This window comes from Echinops telfairi, unplaced genomic scaffold (genome assembly GCF_000313985.2).
Source record: "Echinops telfairi isolate 266 unplaced genomic scaffold, ASM31398v2 ScPeMD7_7469;HRSCAF=8507_1, whole genome shotgun sequence".
Taxonomy (NCBI): domain Eukaryota; kingdom Metazoa; phylum Chordata; class Mammalia; order Afrosoricida; family Tenrecidae; genus Echinops; species Echinops telfairi.
In genome coordinates this window covers 56,140,967-56,149,802 of record NW_022111373.1, presented here as the reverse complement: position 1 = coordinate 56,149,802, position 8,836 = coordinate 56,140,967, and positions in this window count along the sequence as shown.

Genomic DNA, 8,836 nt, shown 5'->3' with positions numbered 1-8,836 from the left:
CAAGACAGATTTGTTTGTTCTTTTAGCAGCCTATAGTACTTTTTCAATATTCTTTTTCAGAACCACAATTCAAATTCATTGCTTCTTCTTCGGTCTTCCTTATTCAATGGCCAACTTTCACATGCATGTGAGGCAATGGGAATTACCATGACTTGGGTCAGAAACATCTTAGTCATCAAAGTAGTGTCTCTGCTTTTCAATACTCTAAAAAGGTCTTGTAAGGCAGGTTTACCTAATACAAAGCATCGTTTGATCTCTTGAGTGCTGCTTCCATGAGAATTAATTATGGCTTCAAGCAAGACAAAATTCTTCACCACTTTTGTTTTCTCCATGTATTATGATGTTACCTATTGGTCCAGTTGTGAGGATTTTGGTCTCTACTTGAGTCATATTTTACTCTACATGTTACTTACAAGGTATTTACATCTTATTAACATTTAAATAAATTGCCATTAAGAAAAGCTGATCAGGGCAAGATATGACAAAATAACAATTTATAAACTATCAAGGGCTCATGAGGGAGTGGGGAGCGGGGAGGGAGGGGAAAAATGAGGACTTAATGCCGGGGGTTTAAGTGGAGAGGAAATGTTTTGAGAATGATGAGGGCAATGAATGTACAAATGTGCTTTACACAATTGATGTGTGTATGGATTGTGATAAGAGTTGTATGAGCCCCTAATAAAATGATTTAAAAGAAAAGCTGATCATGCATCCTAATGTATGTCCTCTTCATCCAGTCATTTGAAGAGCTAAAACACAGGTGTTCTGGAGAAGAAACGTTCTATTTTTAAACTTTAACATAGATATATTACCAGTATTACACATTGCCTACCAATTTGGGGGTCAAAAGTGCTGGAATTTCTAGCCTTTCACATGACCTAAATATTTCAGACACAAGTCAAGCAGAGTTTCTAGTCTGTCATTTGATTTATATATAGTGCATTTACCACCAGCCCCCCTACAATCAAGTGACCCTTCATTTATTTAAAATAAAGAACTCTCTACTCTCACTTCTCCCCCTCTCTGCTGCTGCTGCTTCCAACTCTCCTCCTCCTCCTCTTTTTCCTTCTTCTTCTTCTCTTACTCCACACATGCACACATACACATACATAATTGATTCTATTTCCTTAAAGAGCCTTCACTAATGCAACAAATACGAAACAAGACCATCTCTAGTTAACAAGTATGTACACTATCTTTCTTATAACCCTCATGATGTGAGGCTGTTCTCTGATTGGGAGAGCCTGCCTAAGTCATATGCCGTTGGTCTTGCTCAGAAGAAAGACATCACAGTGAGTATTTGACATACTCAGCTTCTGCTGGAGAAAAGGAAAGAAGAAGTTCATCTGGTGGAGAAACATCTGAAAGGAAAGACGAGCAAAGATGCTGGATGGGTAACAAGAAAAACATCATGTATTGCATCTAGCTTCAAAGCCATCCGGAGTTTATCAAACCAAGGCATTCAGATGGATGCTTAACATTAAAGTAAGGAGATATTACTCATGTGAAGGTCTTATAGGTCTTTTTCTTTGCTAAGTTTTAAAATAACCAAGTTTACTTCATATCTACTTCTCTCTAAATTTAAAAATTGTACCTTTATAGGGCTCCATAGACTTTAGAAATCTGAAGTCCTTAAAATATTATTTATCGATATTTTCTGCTTTTGAAAAATGTATACAGCCTTTTACAATTTTCCAAAAGTGCAGGTGGCCAAATCATTTCTTTTAGAAGTATGCAGATTGCTGCTCCTCAAAGCCTGTTCACTCAATGAGACTAAATTCAAATCATGCGCGATGAGGATGATATTGAGTCAGAAAAATCACTGAAGGACCAAGAGACCAAAATAAACATGCTTTCAACTTCTCTGACATCTGGTACTCAACATAAAATGACAATATTGAAAATTGCTAAAGGATGCTTGTTTCAAAAGTTTGATTCAAATAATTATATATTAGTATCTACCAGTATCATTGACTCAGTGATGTAGAGATCATTCACTCATGTGTTTAATTTGACAAAGATGTTCTTAAAATAATACTTTTTATACTACATGTTAGGCATGATGAATCATTTAAACTTAGTTTTTGTTCATAACAAGAGAACTCCAGCCCCCGCATCCTCATAGGGACATATAGGAGCACTTTCTGTGGCTGTGAGCTAAGGCATTTCATATTCTCCAGTTCTATCATTTTTCCACAGAATTATATTGCATTTGAAACTGCTAGCTGAGAAAATAAGTAACTTCTCTTTTCCCTTATAATGAAAAATAAACTTATTTTTTAAGCAAGGACATCTTTCTTCAACCTGTAGGTTAAAAGATGTTTCAACTAGAATAAGTATGTCATATTCTCCTCTACATATCCAAAGTATTGCTAGTACTTTGATTGGTTATGCATTCTTAAACCTTAATTTTTTAAATATTTATGGGATACTGTGTACATGAGGCACTACCCTAGATTATAAGGAGCTAAATAGAATTACTAAACTTGTATCTCAGTAGGAAGAGATGGAGAGGAAAATAATATGGAGCAATCTAAAATCAGATAATGGTAAAGGTATGCCAACAGATTCAGTGGCTTGGACAAACAGTTTACCTTGAGTGATCAGTAAAGTGTGAGATGAGGGTGCAATTGGAATGGCCCAATTAACCAGCTATTTACAACTTAGTTAAACAGCATAGCATGAAGCATGAAACCCTAAAACAAAGGCCCTACCGGCTGACTTGTTAACTTGGCTGAAGGGGGAGATAATATTCAAGAGAGTGAAAAGAAAGGATCTGGGAAATTATAGTAAGCTATTGGGAGATTGGTAAGTATTCTAAATTGTTGGATACAAAATCTATCATCTGATACATAAACTCCCACTTAATTCACAAGTAAATAAAGAGAGAGAGAGAGAGAGAGAGAGTAGCATATAGAGCCTTTTAAGTTATATTAAGAATTTGTAATCTATTGAAAAACTTTAAGCAGAGAGTCGAGGAATTATTGTGTGGCTATCAAAAGTGTGAGGAGACTAATGCAATAGACAGAGACGACGGTGGAGTTGAGCTTGTATATGGAAATGAGAGAGTGAATGTTGTCCTGATGAGTTCTGAAAGAGCATCTACAAGGACTGGCTATGGGAACAAATGAAAAATTCTATATTTTTAAAGCTAAATAAGCAAATAAAAGAAAAATAACTGCAGATAAAACATAACAGCAAATAACTTCAAATAATTCAATTCTTTTTCTAATTTATATTATTTAAATCTTATATCACAATGTGCATGAGCACTGCATTTGTTTGCTTTGCAATATTTTGAGGAATATTACCAAAAATTTATATTCAAATTTTCTGATGCCTGGCAAATAACAAAACAAGATTCTTGAAAGGATCAAGGTAGTCCTTCCTTAGAATCAGAAGGCAGAAATAAATACAAAACATAGAACAAGGCAATATGATTGTAGAGTTTCTATATACTCACCCAATAATAATATGTTCTCTTTGTCAAATAGTAGAGAGATAAAAAATGAAAAATTGCTCATCTATCATTAATCTCTATATAAAATTTAAGATAACAATTTGTAATCAATTGTCTTCCAAAGTAAATTTCTTGGAATGCCAGTCCCATAAGGTGGTACTCAAGAAATAATCTACCTCTCAATATTTAATGAGAAGCATTACATGTTTAAACTGACAAGGACAAACACACACACACACACAACTATGTATTTTAACTATTTGTAGTAAAATTGTCACATCTCATATACATATGTATATACATAATTGTGACAATATTAATATTTAAAATGTAAATTTTATTTGGAAAAAAGTGAGATATAATGTCCAAAGTAGATAATCTATAACTATCAATATAGCATACAATACCAAATCATACGATTCCTTTACCACCTAAGGATAATAAAGCTCAGAAGAAATCATATTACAAGTAAATATTTTTAATTTGTTTAGTAAAATGGAAGAATTATCTTTTTAGAATTTATGTGATATAAATATTTACTTAACTTACCAAGGGGTTGAAAATAAGATTACTGTTGTTCAGGACTACTAGACCTGTTGGTTTTCAAATATCTAGTAATAATACTTTATGGAAATGAAGATTAAAAGACAATTTAAAAAAAAAAAAGAAAAAAAAAAGACAATTTAAAAAAAAGACAGTTTAAATAGAAGTATGTAGGAATTATAAATGTGTTACATTGATATATAAAATACAATGTTGAGAATCAACTGCACAGAACTATAAACCTCTCTGTAATAGGAGAACGTATCTTTTACCAGGTGGCAAACCATTCACTCCTGAAATGGGTGCACTCACGGAACGTGTGACAAGGACCCATTAAGAGCTGCTGCTATAATTTGTAAACATTTCAATATTTCTCGAAGTTTGTTTCTTATTTTTCAAAAGACCTGTACACTAAAAATATGAAAGTAGATTTCTTTTAATGATTTCTTTTTTATTCTTTTTGTGGATGTAAGATTAACTGCAGTCCTGTGGGGAATGAGCTTCTAATTTAGCCTGTGGTGGTTTAGTTTTAGGCTTAAATGAAAGATTTTGTAATTCGAAGCTCAAAGAACCTTAACTTTCATTTCAACACTGCATGCTTCTGGTAGGCAGTCTTTGAAACCTGGATAATCTATTTTGTCTTCAAAATGGTGACAAATTCTCTTATCTTTTTTACAAAATTTTAATGAGATACACGTACACCTCTGTAGTACAGCTATTGCTTTGCTTGTCGTTTCTGAGTTAATTATGATGTACATCTTCGACAGGAGAACTGCAAAAACGATTCACTCTCCACAACAGAATCTCTGATTCGGAGATTCTCAAAAATTTTTGAGACTTTTCAGATTTAAACATTTTAATAAAAACCAACTGCTTTTCCTTATGTGTTATAGATATGCACAATTATTGAATTAAAATATGAATTAGAAATGGTAAAATTATTTCTCAAATCGTGTATGCATAACAATGAACCTGTTGTTAATATGGATAACACATTAAAAATGAAAATCAACTCTATTTTACAAGGCCAAAAATTAGTGAAGAGAGAGGCATTGTTTTGGAGTTTTGCAGTTTGTTTACTGTCCTACTTAATAGAATACAGCTGAAGTCTCTTATCTGGTTCTGTAATCAATCTGGTATGACATGTTCCTTTGATTGAATTATTTGAATAAAATGCCTTCTCACAAAGAGATGTAACCCGAAATGGAAGTACATCACAGAGTGCCCAGAAGGCCTTGGGGTTTCAAAAGGGTTTTGTCACCATACATGAAAAATAAAACCCCCCCGGAAAAAAACCACAAACCGTTGCTCTAGAAAAATAAAAATTGAAGGATTAAGAACATTATGGTGACACTTAAGACTTTACATCTGTGCGTTTTGGTTTGATGTTTCAAGGTATGTAGTGGTGGATATAGGAACTGTTTTATCCATTTGTAACCTTTTATTGCTCTCCAGGAAAATCTCAACAGATTCTGAAGGAAAATACAGTTTTCAATGTGGGGAATGAAGTCTAAAATGACGATTTAATTCAAAACAGATTGCCACCTTAAGATCGCTGCAATGTTACCTGTTTTGCGTGCTCCTATAAGGTGTTCTGGAGCCCTGTGTAGTTTAGTGATTAGGAGTTGGGCTGCTCACCGTAGAATCAGCAGGGCAGTAGCACACCTGTTCCTTGGGAGAAAGAGGAGGGTAACTACTCCCCTAAAAAGTTACGGTCTCTGAAACCCACTGTGAGTCACAATCAACTCAATGGCAGTGAGTTTGAGTTTTCTGATGGACTTCTGAGAAAGTAGCCAGTTTTAAATAAAAAAAGTCCATTTATGCGATCATTCATTTTGAAGAGAGATCATCAATTGTTTTCTGATTTAATTAATGGATTTGATACCAGGTATGTTGAGAATAGAGATATTGCAATGTCTTGTTTTCTGTCTGAGACATTTGGTTTAGAACCTATTTGTTATCTTCTAGAAGTTGGTTTCAGTTTCCTTGTTATGACATGAATAACCGGTCTATTGTTTTAGATGGAGCAGGTTATGAATATCTAGTTGTCTGGTAAAATAGGGACAATAATGATTCTCTGAATTTTAAAATGTGATGTAGCAAAGGATTTCACACAGTCACAGAGCAATCTGGCAATTATTATTAAATTATTATTATTTGACAGTGAAATTAAGACTCACAGAAATCAGGTGTTTTTCTCAAAATCCTAAACTGATTAGTGGCAGATGTTGCTCTTGTTCCTACAGCTGATTGACTTCAATGCCCAGCTATTTCTTCTGAGTAACCTTTAAACGTCTTTCAGAACAAATGATTTGTCAGTTTTAAGAATTTACTGAGATGGGCTGTCGGGCCACCCCGGTCTGTCCGTTTAGCAGACGATGATGGTTTGTGTGTTGCTGTGATGCTGGGAGTTTGTCAGCTGGCACCACATGGCTTGCTGAGAGGTTGATTTGCTGAGGATGACTTGAGCGCTTGCTGATGAAGGCCAAGGACTGCTCCCTTCAATACGGATTAGAGGCTAAAGTAAAGAAAACCAAAATGCTCACAACTGGACCAATAGGAAACAGCATGACAACCGGAGGAAAGATTGGATTGCCAAGGGCGTCATTGTGCCTGGACCCACAATCAATGCGATCAGATGACATATTGCACTGGGCAAATTGGCTGCATAAGAAAGCTTTAAAAGGATAAAAAATAAAAATGTTTCCTTAAGCACTAAGGTGCACCAGACCCAAGCCATGGTATTTTCAGTTGCCTCAGATCATTGTTAAAGTTAAACCCTAAATATGGAGGACGGAAGAAGAATCAATGCATTTGAATTTTGGTGCTGCAAAGAATATGGAAAATATCAATGATTGTCAAACATCCTGGAAAAGGATTTCATTCTTGATAAAATAATGGGGCAGTGAAGAAGAGGAAGGTCCTTAAGATGGATTGGCACAGAGGCTGCATCAATGGACTAAACACAAGAATAATTGTGAAAATGCAGTAGGACTAGGTAATATTTCACTCTGTTTTATGGAGGTTTGTTATGAGCTGTAATTCACTCTTGGGTACCTGGCACCAAAAAGGCATGAGGGAGGCTTGGTCATAGTGAAGCGAGGTCCCTCATCTAAGTTTATGTATCTCCTAGTTATCTTCCATCCTGTTTAACTTTCAGAAGAATGAACTCTTTTTTATTAATCATTTTATCGGGGCTCATACAATTCATCACAATCTATACATACATAAATTGTGTAAAGCACACTTATACATTTGTTGCCCTCATCATTCTCAAAATTCGCTTTCCGCTTGGGTTCCTGGAATTAGCTCCTCGTTTTCCTTTTTCCCTTCCCCCTCCCTCCCCGCTCCCTCCTCCCTCGTGAGCCCTTAATAATTTATAAATTATTATTATATCTTGTCTTACACTGCCCTGCGTCTCCCTTCACCCACCCTTCTGTTGCCCATCCCCCAGAAAGGATGTTCTAAGCAGATCCTTGTGATCGATGTCCAAATCTTTTTAAACTATTCAGAGACATCACATATCAGTCACAAGGCTGATCATAACTTTGGCATTACGTTGTACTATGCTATTTGGGGTATCTTCATTATGTAATATGAAAAAAGTCAAATATGTCAGGGACCAATTTGGCCGGCTAATGGAGACATCAGTTTCACACATGGAGAAAGACTTGCGTTCCTTTGAATCAAACACATGTCCCACTACTGAAATCTGGTGAACAGAAACAGCTGCTAGTTTTCCAGTAGAAGTCCTGCTGGCACAGTGGGTTAATAGTCTGGCTACACAAATGAAAGACGAGGGTTCTAAGCAACCATCGTGTCTACAGGGGAAGCAGGAGACCGTCTGCTTCGGTAACGACTTACCGCCTCAGGATTCCCGTGGAGCGCTTGTTCCCTGTGCTATAGGGTCACTGTGTGTTATTGTCCTCTAAATGACAGTGGTGGCTTTATTTGTTAGATGTAGCTTTAATTTGCCCACCAATCACTGGGGGTAATGGTGATTTACTTTAGTAACTAATGCTTCACATTTAATTGCATACCTCTATGTGCACAACCATTCTCCCACTCCCTCCTACACACTGATGTCTTCGCAAACAGATTCTTTTTAACAGTATTACAACACAATCCAAAAGGTCACTCTTTCTATACAATGGATAACTGACAACTTCTTCTCTGTTGTACACATCCCAGTATAAAGCATCATCACATAGGGTCTTTGAAAGGATACAGAAGGCTTGGAGAACATACCTAGCGTGGCTACCCAGCCATTTAATAGGAGTAGGTTTGTAAGGTTGATCCCCTGTGTAAGTTCAAGTTGCCAAACAGATCTTCTAAATATTGTGTTATTTCTGTTCTTCTCTATTTTCTCATTTCTGTTTTCTAAAGCAGCACCCCACGGGAGCTTTGGGCACTAGAATTAAAAGTAAAGAGTGGGGGTACTTTATTTTCACAGTACTTAAATTTGCAGTAGCATAAAAGTCATAATGTGTTGAACAAAAGCATCTAACACAAGTGAAGTAAAGATCCGGGAACATAAATATGCGGTTAAGAAAGTTGGAAGAATATCGGGGACAAAGGAATTGAAAGCTGCACTGCTCAGAATAAAAGAGCAGTGGTCACACCTATCGGCCACTCTGTAGGAGAAAGTTGTAGCAGGCGGTTTCTGCACACATTTGCAGCCTGGGAAAGCCTTTGGGGTAGATTAACTCTGTCTACAGGGTGATATGTATCAAAATCTAATTGTAAGCAATGGGTTTAAGAGCACTGGAAAAGTTCTTAAAATATGATGGAAAGTTTGTCTTAGACTGCTTGATAAAATTAGTATGTGAAATA